The sequence below is a fragment of the Ochotona princeps genome, chromosome 15, assembly GCF_030435755.1.
Source record: "Ochotona princeps isolate mOchPri1 chromosome 15, mOchPri1.hap1, whole genome shotgun sequence".
Lineage (NCBI taxonomy): Eukaryota > Metazoa > Chordata > Mammalia > Lagomorpha > Ochotonidae > Ochotona > Ochotona princeps.
In genome coordinates this window covers 57,845,168-57,858,135 of record NC_080846.1, presented here as the reverse complement: position 1 = coordinate 57,858,135, position 12,968 = coordinate 57,845,168, and positions in this window count along the sequence as shown.

Below are 12,968 nucleotides of genomic sequence, written 5' to 3'. Positions count from 1 at the left end.
GAGAGAGTAGCACCTCTCTTCTTCCTGACATTCTGCTCCTGCTTCCTGATTCTTCCTTCAATGAATACTGGCCAACACGAGACCCCACTGGGCAATACGTGTTCCTGGACTCTATGATCGGGAACTGCTCAGCGTCCGAGGACATCCATTCACACATCCCTCCTGGGAATACAACTCTTTGACCCTTCCCTTGCTTTCTCGGCTACTCACTCACACTGCAGCTCACTTGGTGCTCGCACCAAAGGGCTAGCTCTTCGACCTCTCAGCGTCCTCACTTGCTCAATCCTCTCCCGATTCACCAGACTCCACAATCCGTCAGTTCAGCCACTTGCCAACAGCCTTGTCCTAGAAGTCATGTTCATTTTGTACTTGACTGACACCGTGCTAAGCCTACATCAATCTGGGGCTCACACATCACATTACCTACACCTGAGCCACTTGGACAGCCAGAAGAGATGGAAAACTAAGAGCCCTCAAACTCCCCGCCCTGGGAAAACACACTCACTCACTCACTCACTCACTCACAACAGCCCACATCGATGACAACTGGAACCTGAACATTTCAACCTGATCATCTCCTTCAACATACTGCCAGCTTCGTAGTGCCTGGCCTTCCATCTGTTGACATGGAAGCAAGGTTCCTCCTCAACAACTGACAACATCCATCCTCCTGAAACGCACCTACACTCGCTATGTGGCCACTGAATGGTGAAGAGTGTGAGATGGCACATTTTGAATGCACAACGCGTCAGATGCTTCATATCCATTAAGTACAGACTTCACCAACATACTAATGGCCACCATGGGGAGCACTGGCTGCTGCTCTCTTTTCTAATCCCGCTTCCTGCTTCCAAACCAGGAAAACCAGCAGAGGCGGGCCCAAGGCCAGCAGACCCTGCAAACACATGGCAAACTCGGAACACACTCCTGGTTCCCACCATCACAACGGCCTCGATTTGGCTCTGGTTTGTGTGGAGTCGGGCAGAGGATGCAAGCTCTCTTGGCACTTCTTTTCTCTGTGTGACTCTGCTACCTCTCCCCTAAACAGCAGCTACTCTCCAAAACACAAACACACACAAGAATCCAGAAACCCAACACGCAGCCCACACACCCCTGCCGCCTCTTCCCTGTAGCCCTGCTTTTCAGGTAAAGAAAAATGAGCCTTACCGAATCCCCGATTTCCTAAACAAATATGCCATGGCTTGTCCAACGATACAGTGTGTGACGTGCCCACTGTGATGCCATCACCTCTTACGCCATGCCATCACAGCCATGGGCACACTGATCCAAGGGTCCAAGATCACCTCTGACCTTCATGCTCACTCTCATAATGCTTGTCTGTTAAATCGTACAACCGACAACAACACAACAGAAGCCCAATATGGCCACCGGATCTCCGCATGCTTCCCATGCCAATACACAGCCTTTCCCGAGGGAATCTCTTATCAATGTTTTCCTTGTCTTTCAAAAGTTCTTCCTCTTGTCCACTCACCACGGATACCCACATACCTAGATTGACCAACTTCAGACAGTGCCATGAGGCTGTTGAAGGAAATGAGTGACGGGAAAACAGCAGTTTCGCTCGGGACATCTTAGCCAAATGCAAGTAGGACTGGCTGAAAGGTGGGCAAACACTTGGCTGCATCCAAAAGTGTATCTGAAAAAATCCCCCAGCCCCTTCCACAAAACTCATTTTCCTTGGCCTTCCATTTCCAAAGCACGGGCAGAAATGACATCAGACAAGACAGTTCACGGGCCGTGGCCCAGCATTTGTCACACGACCGTTCATTCTCCAGTCACCTGGTTCTTTGTGAATGGTAGGGGAAAAGAGTCAAGCAATCAATTTCCCCCAGCGCCACCCACCCCACAGCTTTCTCTTTGTTTGTTGCTTATCTCAAGTTACCCACAAAAGCCAAAAGAGTCAGGAATAATGAGGCCAAACACGATCCAAGCAGCCTTACACTCACTAGGTAGTAAATAGACTAGGACTACACAGCAGCTGCTCACGAAAGACCATTTCACCGAGTCCTTTTGTGGACAAGGGAAATCAGGATCATCTTCAGTAGCAGCCAGCATAATTGGTTTCTATCAACTAATAGACAGTGAAATAATGCCCGTGTTAGTGTAAGAGGGAAAAAGGAAGCAAGTGGTTTTCTCAAGTATTACAATCTATATGCAACTGCCCCTCATTCAGGTGATTCACGTTAAGGCTGTCTATGGCTGGCTGGCTCCCTTCCCAATCTGAAAAGTCACGCTTCATTCCCATGGCATTAGAGCCAAAATCTTTGGCTCTTGCTTACCCTCTTGTGACTAGATGAGCCACGGTCAAGTGAGCATCTCCTTACGTACAAAACTAGTGTTTCAACTCCGTAGCTTTCAAGGAAGAGGGGGAAAAAAAGCCCTGACAAACCAAATCACATACCTCCTACACGCGGTGGTAGTGGCCCCATGTCAGGAGCACCCATAGGCAAAACTGTGGAAGCAGGGGTGGCTGGCTTCATTCCTGCAGGGGGGTGAGCGTGAGGAGGCCCTACCCTCCGGAATGGATTCTCAGGACTGGTTGGCCCTGGGGGTGGATGAGCCGAAGTTGTTGCTGCTTGGCCAGCACCTGGTTCTTTCCCCTCGCAGGGAACTGCTGATGTACTTATGGTGCTGCTCTGTAACAAAATCACATAAATCCGACATCACTAACAAGAAAAAAATGCAAAATTCATACACAAATAGTTAGGGACAGAATGCAAAGAAATCCATGATATACAGAGAAAGTGCTCCAGAGAAACATCAGATGGGTTTTAGCGATCACAACTGTGTGGTGAAAGAACAGAAAGCAGGTTTCGTCAACACAGCAATATTCTGGCTAAGGAGAATGCACAGACACAGGCCAGGAGAACCCCGATGTAGACTACCTAGCACGCTTATCCCGAGAAGGCAAAGAACAAGTGGGCAGCTTACTCCAGATGTGGCTGAGGAACAAACGGAGAAACTCAGGAAAGTAGATTCTCAAAACATTACGCCCAATGATTCCAATGTACATCCGAAGGGGGGAACCAAATGCCCTGCTACACTGGTGTACTCCCTGAGAGGTGTTGACTCAGAAAAGAAACAGATTTCTAGAGAAAACAATTGACCAGGGGCATGTCTGTTCTGCAAAAAAAGGAGGGATCACAAAGCTCCCGCACACACACGGGTAAAATTACACTGTCAGGACTTACCTCCAGTTTGTCTTCGTTAGCTGCTTGGTTGGAGTCTCGCTCGGAAAATAGGTTTGGACCTACACATTATTAAAAAGAAAGAAAGAGAAAAAGGAAACCATGAACATCGTGGGTCTTAGCATTTTGCTCTCGGGACGTTTCTGGATCGCAAGGGACACTGTGATATCTCCCACATCCAGGTCGGTGCATAAGCCAGCTTGACACCTGCCTCCTTATCCATAGCCACAAGAATACCCTGAGGCCGCTGGAACTCCTGCTATGCCAAATGCTCTACAGCCAAATGAAGTTGAGGTCTCTGCAGCTGGCACTTAGCAACCCACCTGCTGCAGCAGCATTGAGAAGCTGTCGAGAGAGTAGCACCTCTCTTCTTCCTGACATTCTGCTCCTGCTTCCTGATTCTTCCTTCAATGAATACTGGCCAACACGAGACCCCACTGGGCAATACGTGTTCCTGGACTCTATGATCGGGAACTGCTCAGCGTCCGAGGACATCCATTCACACATCCCTCCTGGGAATACAACTCTTTGACCCTTCCCTTGCTTTCTCGGCTACTCACTCACACTGCAGCTCACTTGGTGCTCGCACCAAAGGGCTAGCTCTCCGACCTCTCAGCGTCCTCACTTGCTCAATCCTCTCCCGATTCACCAGACTCCACAATCCGTCAGTTCAGCCACTTGCCAACAGCCTTGTCCTAGAAGTCACGTTCATTTTGTACTTGACTGACACCGTGCTAAGCCTACATCAATCTGGGGCTCACACATCACTTTACCTACACCTGAGCCACTTGGACAGCCAGAAGAGATGGAAAACTAAGAGCCCTCAAACTCCCCGCCCTGGGAAAACACACTCACTCACTCACAACAGCCCACATCGATGACAACTGGAACCTGAACATTTCAACCTGATCATCTCCTTCAACATACTGCCAGCTTCGTAGTGCCTGGCCTTCCATCTGTTGACATGGAAGCAAGGTTCCTCCTCAACAACTGACAACATCCATCCTCCTGAAACGCACCTACACTCGCTATGTGGCCACTGAATGGTGAAGAGTGTGAGATGGCACATTTTGAATGCACAACGCGTCAGATGCTTCATATCCATTAAGTACAGACTTCACCAACATACTAATGGCCACCATGGGGAGCACTGGCTGCTGCTCTCTTTTCTAATCCCGCTTCCTGCTTCCAAACCAGGAAAACCAGCAGAGGCGGGCCAAAGGCCAGCAGACCCTGCAAACACACGGCAAACTCGGAACACACTCCTGGTTCCCACCATCACAACGGCCTCGATTTGGCTCTAGTTTGTGGTGGAGTCGGGCAGAGGATGCAAGCTCTCTTGGCACTTCTTTTCTCTGTGTGACTCTGCTACCTCTCCCCTAAACAGCAGCTAGTCTCTAAAACACAAACACACACAAGAATCCAGAAACCCAACACGCAGCCCACACACCCCTGCCGCCTCTTCCCTGTAGCCCTGCTTTTCAGGTAAAGAAAAATGAGCCTTACCGAATCCCCGATTTCCTAAACAAATATGCCATGGCTTGTCCAACGATACAGTGTGAATGTGCCCACTGCGATGCCATCACCTCTTACGCCATGCCATCACAGCCATGAGCTCACTGATCCAAGGGTCCAAGATCACCTCTGACCCTCATGCTCACTCTCATAATGCTTGTCCGTTAAATCGTACAACCGATAACAACACAACAGAAGCCCAATATGGCCACCGGATCTCCGCATGCTTCCCACGCCAATACACAGCCTTTCCCGAGGGAATCTCTTATCAATGTTTTCCTTGTCTTTCAAAAGTTCTTCCTCTTGTCCACTCACCACGGATACCCACCTACCTAGATTGACCAACTTCAGACAGTGCCATGAGGCTGTTGAAGGAAATGAGTGACGGGAAAACAGTAGTTTGGCTCGGGACATCTTAGCCAAATGCAAGTAGGACTGGCTGAAAGGTGGGCAAACACTTGGCTGCATCCAAAAGTGTATCTGAAAAAATCCCCCAGCCCCTTCCACAAAACTCATTTTCCTTGGCCTTCCATTTCCAAAGCACGGGCAGAAATGACATCAGACAAGACAGTTCACGGGCCGTGGCCCAGCATTTGTCACACGACCGTTCATTCTCCAGTCACCTGGTTCTTTGTGAATGGTAGGGGAGAAGAGTCAAGCAATCAATTTCCCCCAGCGCCACCCACCCCACAGCTTTCTCTTTGTTTGTTGCTTATCTCAAGTTACCCACAAAAGCCAAAAGGGTCAGGAATAATGAGGCCAAACACGATCGAAGCAGCCTTACACTCACTAGGTAGTAAATAGACTAGGACTGCACAGCAGCTGCTCACGAAAGACCATTTCACCGAGTCCTTTTGTGGACAAGGGAAATCAGGATCATCTTCAGTAGCAGCCAGCATAATTGGTTTCTATCAACTAATAGACAGTGAAATAATGCCCGTGTTAGTGTAAGAGGGAAAAAGGAAGCAGGTGGTTTTCTCAAGTATTACAATCTGTATGCAACTGCCCCTCATTCAGGTGATTCACATTAAGGCTGTCTATGGCTGGCTGGCTCCCTTCCCAATCTGAAAAGTCACGCTTCATTCCCATGGCATTAGAGCCAAAATCTTTGGCTCTTGCTTACCCTCTTGTGACTAGATGAGCCACGGTCAAGTGAGCATCTCCTTCACGTACAAAACTAGTGTTTCAACTTCGTAGCTTTCAAGGAAGTGGGGGGAAAAAAGCCCTGACAAACCAAATCACATACCTCCTACACGTGGTGGTAGTGGCCCTATGTCAGGAGCACCCGTAGGCAAAAATTTGGTAGCACGGGTGGCTGGCTGCGTTCCTGCAGGGGGGTGAGCGTGAGGAGGCCCTACCCTCCGGAATGGATTCGCAGGACCGGTTGGCCCTGGGGGTGGATGAGCCGAAGTTGTTGCTGCTTGGCCAGCACCTGGTTCTTTCCCCTCGCAGGGAACTGCACTTATGGTGCTGCTCTGTAACAAAATCACATAAATCCAACATCACTAACAAGAAAAAAATGCAAAACTCATACACAAATAGTTAGGGACAGAATGCAAAGAAATCCATGATATACAGAGAAAGTGCTCCAGAGAAACGTCAGATGGGTTTTAGCGATCACAACTGTGTAGTGAAAGAACAGAAAGCAGGTTTCGTCAACACAGCAATATTCTGGCTAAGGAGAATGCACAGACACAGGCCAGGAGAACCCCGATGTAGACTACCTAGCACGCTTATCCCGAGAAGGCAAAGAACAAGTGGGCAGCTTACTCCAGATGTGGCTGAGGAACAAACGGAGAAACTCAGGAAAGTAGATTCTCAAAACATTATGCCCAATGATTCCAATGTACATCCGAAGGGGGGAACCAAATGCCCTGCTACACTGGTGTACTCCCTGAGAGGTGTTGACTCAGAAAAGAAACAGATTTCTAGAGGAAACAAACGACCAGGGGCATGTCTGTTCTGCAAAAAAAGGAGGGATCACAAAGCTCCCGCACACACACGGGTAAAATTACACTGTCAGGGCTTACCTCCAGTTTGTCTTGGTGAGCTGCCTGGTTGGAGTCTCGCTCGGAAAATAGGTTTGGACCTACACATTATTAAAAAGAAAGAAAGAGAAAAAGGAAACCATGAACATCGTGGGTCTTAGCATTTTGTTCTCGGGACGTTTCTGGATCGCAAGGGACACTGTGATATCTCCCACATCCAGGTCGGTGCATAAGCCAGCTTGACACCTGCCTCCTTATCCATGGCCACAAGAGCACCCTGAGGCCGCTGGAACTCCTGCTATGCCAAATGCTCTACAGCCAAATGAAGTTGAGGTCTCTGCAGCTGGCACTTAGCAACCCACCTGCTGCAGCAGCATTGAGAAGCTGTCGAGAGAGTAGCACCTCTCTTCTTCCTGACATTCTGCTCCTGCTTCCTGATTCTTCCTTCAATGAATACTGGCCAACACGAGACCCCACTGGGCAATACGTGTTCCTGGACTCTATGATCGGGAACTGCTCAGCGTCCGAGGACATCCATTCACACATCCCTCCTGGGAATACAACTCTTTGACCCTTCCCTTGCTTTCTCGGCTACTCACTCACACTGCAGCTCACTTGGTGCTCGCACCAAAGGGCTAGCTCTTCGACCTCTCAGCGTCCTCACTTGCTCAATCCTCTCCCGATTCACCAGACTCCACAATCCGTCAGTTCAGCCACTTGCCAACAGCCTTGTCCTAGAAGTCATGTTCATTTTGTACTTGACTGACACCGTGCTAAGCCTACATCAATCTGGGGCTCACACATCACATTACCTACACCTGAGCCACTTGGACAGCCAGAAGAGATGGAAAACTAAGAGCCCTCAAACTCCCCGCCCTGGGAAAACACACTCACTCACTCACTCACTCACTCACAACAGCCCACATCGATGAGAACTGGAACCTGAACATTTCAACCTGATCATCTCCTTCAACATACTGCCAGCTTCGTAGTGCCTGGCCTTCCATCTGTTGACATGGAAGCAAGGTTCCTCCTCAACAACTGACAACATCCATCCTCCTGAAACGCACCTACACTCGCTATGTGGCCACTGAATGGTGAAGAGTGTGAGATGGCACATTTTGAATGCACAACATGTCAGATGCTTCATATCCATTAAGTACAGACTTCACCAACATACTAATGGCCACCATGGGGAGCACTGGCTGCTGCTCTCTTTTCTAATCCCGCTTCCTGCTTCCAAACCAGGAAAACCAGCAGAGGCGGGCCCAAGGCCAGCAGACCCTGCAAACACACGGCAAACTCGGAACACACTCCTGGTTCCCACCATCACAACGGCCTCGATTTGGCTCTGGTTTGTGGTGGAGTCGGGCAGAGGATGCAAGCTCTCTTGGCACTTCTTTTCTCTGTGTGACTCTGCTACCTCTCCCCTAAACAGCAGCTACTCTCTAAAACACAAACACACACAAGAATCCAGAAACCCAACACGCAGCCCACACACCCCTGCCGCCTCTTCCCTGTAGCCCTGCTTTTCAGGTAAAGAAAAATGAGCCTTACCGAATCCCCGATTTCCTAAACAAATATGCCATGGCTTGTCCAACGATACAGTGTGTGACGTGCCCACTGTGATGCCATCACCTCTTACGCCATGCCATCACAGCCATGGGCACACTGATCCAAGGGTCCAAGATCACCTCTGACCTTCATGCTCACTCTCATAATGCTTGTCCGTTAAATCGTACAACCGACAACAACACAACAGAAGCCCAATATGGCCACCGGATCTCCGCATGCTTCCCACGCCAATACACAGCCTTTCCCGAGGGAATCTCTTATCAATGTTTTCCTTGTCTTTCAAAAGTTCTTCCTCTTGTCCCCTCACCACGGATACCCACATACCTAGATTGACCAACTTCAGACAGTGCCATGAGGCTGTTGAAGGAAATGAGTGACGGGAAAACAGCAGTTTGGCTCGGGACATCTTAGCCAAATGCAAGTAGGACTGGCTGAAAGGTGGGCAAACACTTGGCTGCATCCAAAAGTGTATCTGAAAAAATCCCCCAGCCCCTTCCACAAAACTCATTTTCCTTGGCCTTCCATTTCCAAAGCACGGGCAGAAATGACATCAGACAAGACAGTTCACGGGCCGTGGCCCAGCATTTGTCACACGACCGTTCATTCTCCAGTCACCTGGTTCTTTGTGAATGGTAGGGGAGAAGAGTCAAGCAATCAATTTCCCCCAGCGCCACCCACCCCACAGCTTTCTCTTTGTTTGTTGCTTATCTCAAGTTACCCACAAAAGCCAAAAGAGTCAGGAATAATGAGGCCAAACACGATCCAAGCAGCCTTACACTCACTAGGTAGTAAATAGACTAGGACTGCACAGCAGCTGCTCACGAAAGACCATTTCACCGAGTCCTTTTGTGGACAAGGGAAATCAGGATCATCTTCAGTAGCAGCCAGCATAATTGGTTTCTATCAACTAATAGACAGTGAAATAATGCCCGTGTTAGTGTAAGAGGGAAAAAGGAAGCAAGTGGTTTTCTCAAGTATTACAATCTGTATGCAACTGCCCCTCATTCAGGTGATTCACGTTAAGGCTGTCTATGGCTGGCTGGCTCCCTTCCCAATCTGAAAAGTCACGCTTCATTCCCATGGCATTAGAGCCAAAATCTTTGGCTCTTGCTTACCCTCTTGTGACTAGATGAGCCACGGTCAAGTGAGCATCTCCTTACGTACAAAACTAGTGTTTCAACTCCGTAGCTTTCAAGGAAGAGGGGGAAAAAAAGCCCTGACAAACCAAATCACATACCTCCTACACGCGGTGGTAGTGGCCCCATGTCAGGAGCACCCATAGGCAAAACTGTGGAAGCAGGGGTGGCTGGCTGCATTCCTGCAGGGGGGTGAGCGTGAGGAGGCCCTACCCTCCGGAATGGATTCTCAGGACTGGTTGGCCCTGGGGGTGGATGAGCCGAAGTTGTTGCTGCTTGGCCAGCACCTGGTTCTTTCCCCTCGCAGGGAACTGCTGATGTACTTATGGTGCTGCTCTGTAACAAAATCACATAAATCCGACATCACTAACAAGAAAAAATTGCAAAATTCATACACAAATAGTTAGGGACAGAATGCAAAGAAATCCATGATATACAGAGAAAGTGCTCCAGAGAAACATCAGATGGGTTTTAGCGATCACAACTGTGTGGTGAAAGAACAGAAAGCAGGTTTCGTCAACACAGCAATATTCTGGCTAAGGAGAATGCACAGACACAGGCCAGGAGAACCCCGATGTAGACTACCTAGCACGCTTATCCCGAGAAGGCAAAGAACAAGTGGGCAGCTTACTCCAGATGTGGCTGAGGAACAAACGGAGAAACTCAGGAAAGTAGATTCTCAAAACATTACGCCCAATGATTCCAATGTACATCCGAAGGGGGGAACCAAATGCCCTGCTACACTGGTGTACTCCCTGAGAGGTGTTGACTCAGAAAAGAAACAGATTTCTAGAGAAAACAAATGACCAGGGGCATGTCTGTTCTGCAAAAAAAGGAGGGATCACAAAGCTCCCGCACACACACGGGTAAAATTACACTGTCAGGACTTACCTCCAGTTTGTCTTCGTTAGCTGCTTGGTTGGAGTCTCGCTCGGAAAATAGGTTTGGACCTACACATTATTAAAAAGAAAGAAAGAGAAAAAGGAAACCATGAACATCGTGGGTCTTAGCATTTTGCTCTCGGGACGTTTCTGGATCGCAAGGGACACTGTGATATCTCCCACATCCAGGTCGGTGCATAAGCCAGCTTGATACCTGCCTCCTTATCCATAGCCACAAGAATACCCTGAGGCCGCTGGAACTCCTGCTATGCCAAATGCTCTACAGCCAAATGAAGTTGAGGTCTCTGCAGCTGGCACTTAGCAACCCACCTGCTGCAGCAGCATTGAGAAGCTGTCGAGAGAGTAGCACCTCTCTTCTTCCTGACATTCTGCTCCTGCTTCCTGATTCTTCCTTCAATGAATACTGGCCAACACGAGACCCCACTGGGCAATACGTGTTCCTGGACTCTATGATCGGGAACTGCTCAGCGTCCGAGGACATCCATTCACACATCCCTCCTGGGAATACAACTCTTTGACCCTTCCCTTGCTTTCTCGGCTACTCACTCACACTGCAGCTCACTTGGTGCTCGCACCAAAGGGCTAGCTCTCCGACCTCTCAGCGTCCTCACTTGCTCAATCCTCTCCCGATTCACCAGACTCCACAATCCGTCAGTTCAGCCACTTGCCAACAGCCTTGTCCTAGAAGTCACGTTCATTTTGTACTTGACTGACACCGTGCTAAGCCTACATCAATCTGGGGCTCACACATCACTTTACCTACACCTGAGCCACTTGGACAGCCAGAAGAGATGGAAAACTAAGAGCCCTCAAACTCCCCGCCCAGGGAAAACACACTCACTCACTCACAACAGCCCACATCGATGACAACTGGAACCTGAACATTTCAACCTGATCATCTCCTTCAACATACTGCCAGCTTCGTAGTGCCTGGCCTTCCATCTGTTGACATGGAAGCAAGGTTCCTCCTCAACAACTGACAACATCCATCCTCCTGAAACGCACCTACACTCGCTATGTGGCCACTGAATGGTGAAGAGTGTGAGATGGCACATTTTGAATGCACAACGCGTCAGATGCTTCATATCCATTAAGTACAGACTTCACCAACATACTAATGGCCACCATGGGGAGCACTGGCTGCTGCTCTCTTTTCTAATCCCGCTTCCTGCTTCCAAACCAGGAAAACCAGCAGAGGCGGGCCCAAGGCCAGCAGACCCTGCAAACACACGGCAAACTCGGAACACACTCCTGGTTTCCACCATCACAACGGCCTCGATTTGGCTCTAGTTTGTGGTGGAGTCGGGCAGAGGATGCAAGCTCTCTTGGCACTTCTTTTCTCTGTGTGACTCTGCTACCTCTCCCCTAAACAGCAGCTACTCTCTAAAACACAAACACACACAAGAATCCAGAAACCCAACACGCAGCCCACACACCCCTGCCGCCTCTTCCCTGTAGCCCTGCTTTTCAGGTAAAGAAAAATGAGCCTTACCGAATCCCCGATTTCCTAAACAAATATGCCATGGCTTGTCCAACGATACAGTGTGTGAACGTGCCCACTGTGATGCCATCACCTCTTACACCATGCCATCACAGCCATGGGCACACTGATCCAAGGGTCCAAGATCACCTCTGACCTTCATGCTCACTCTCATAATGCTTGTCCGTTAAATCGTACAACCGACAACAACACAACAGAAGCCCAATATGGCCACCGGATCTCCACATGCTTCCCACGCCAATACACAGCCTTTCCCGAGGGAATCTTTTATCAATGTTTTCCTTGTCTTTCAAAAGTTCTTCCTCTTGTCCACTCACCACGGATACCCACATACCTAGATTGACCAACTTCAGACAGTGCCATGAGGCTGTTGAAGGAAATGAGTGACGGGAAAACAGTAGTTTGGCTTGGGACATCTTAGCCAAATGCAAGTAGGACTGGCTGAAAGGTGGGCAAACACTTGGCTGCATCCAAAAGTGTATCTGAAAAAATCCCCCAGCCCCTTCCACAAAACTCATTTTCCTTGGCCTTCCATTTCCAAAGCACGGGCAGAAATGACATCAGACAAGACAGTTCACGGGCCGTGGCCCAGCATTTGTCACACGACCGTTCATTCTCCAGTCACCTGGTTCTTTGTGAATGGTAGGGGAGAAGAGTCAAGCAATCAATTTCCCCCAGCGCCACCCACCCCACAGCTTTCTCTTTGTTGCTTATCTCAAGTTACCCACAAAAGCCAAAAGAGTCAGGAATAATGAGGCCAAACACGATCCAAGCAGCCTTACACTCACTAGGTAGTAAATAGACTAGGACTGCACAGCAGCTGCTCACGAAAGACCATTTCACCGAGTCCTTTTGTGGACAAGGGAAATCAGGATCATCTTCAGTAGCAGCCAGCATAATTGGTTTCTATCAACTAATAGACAGTGAAATAATGCCCGTGTTAGTGTAAGAGGGAAAAAGGAAGCAAGTGGTTTTCTCAAGTATTACAATCTGTATGCAACTGCCCCTCATTCAGGTGATTCACGTTAAGGCTGTCTATGGCTGGCTGGCTCCCTTCCCAATCTGAAAAGTCACGCTTCATTCCCATGGCATTAGAGCCAAAATCTTTGGCTCTTGCTTACCCTCTTGTGACTAGATGAGCC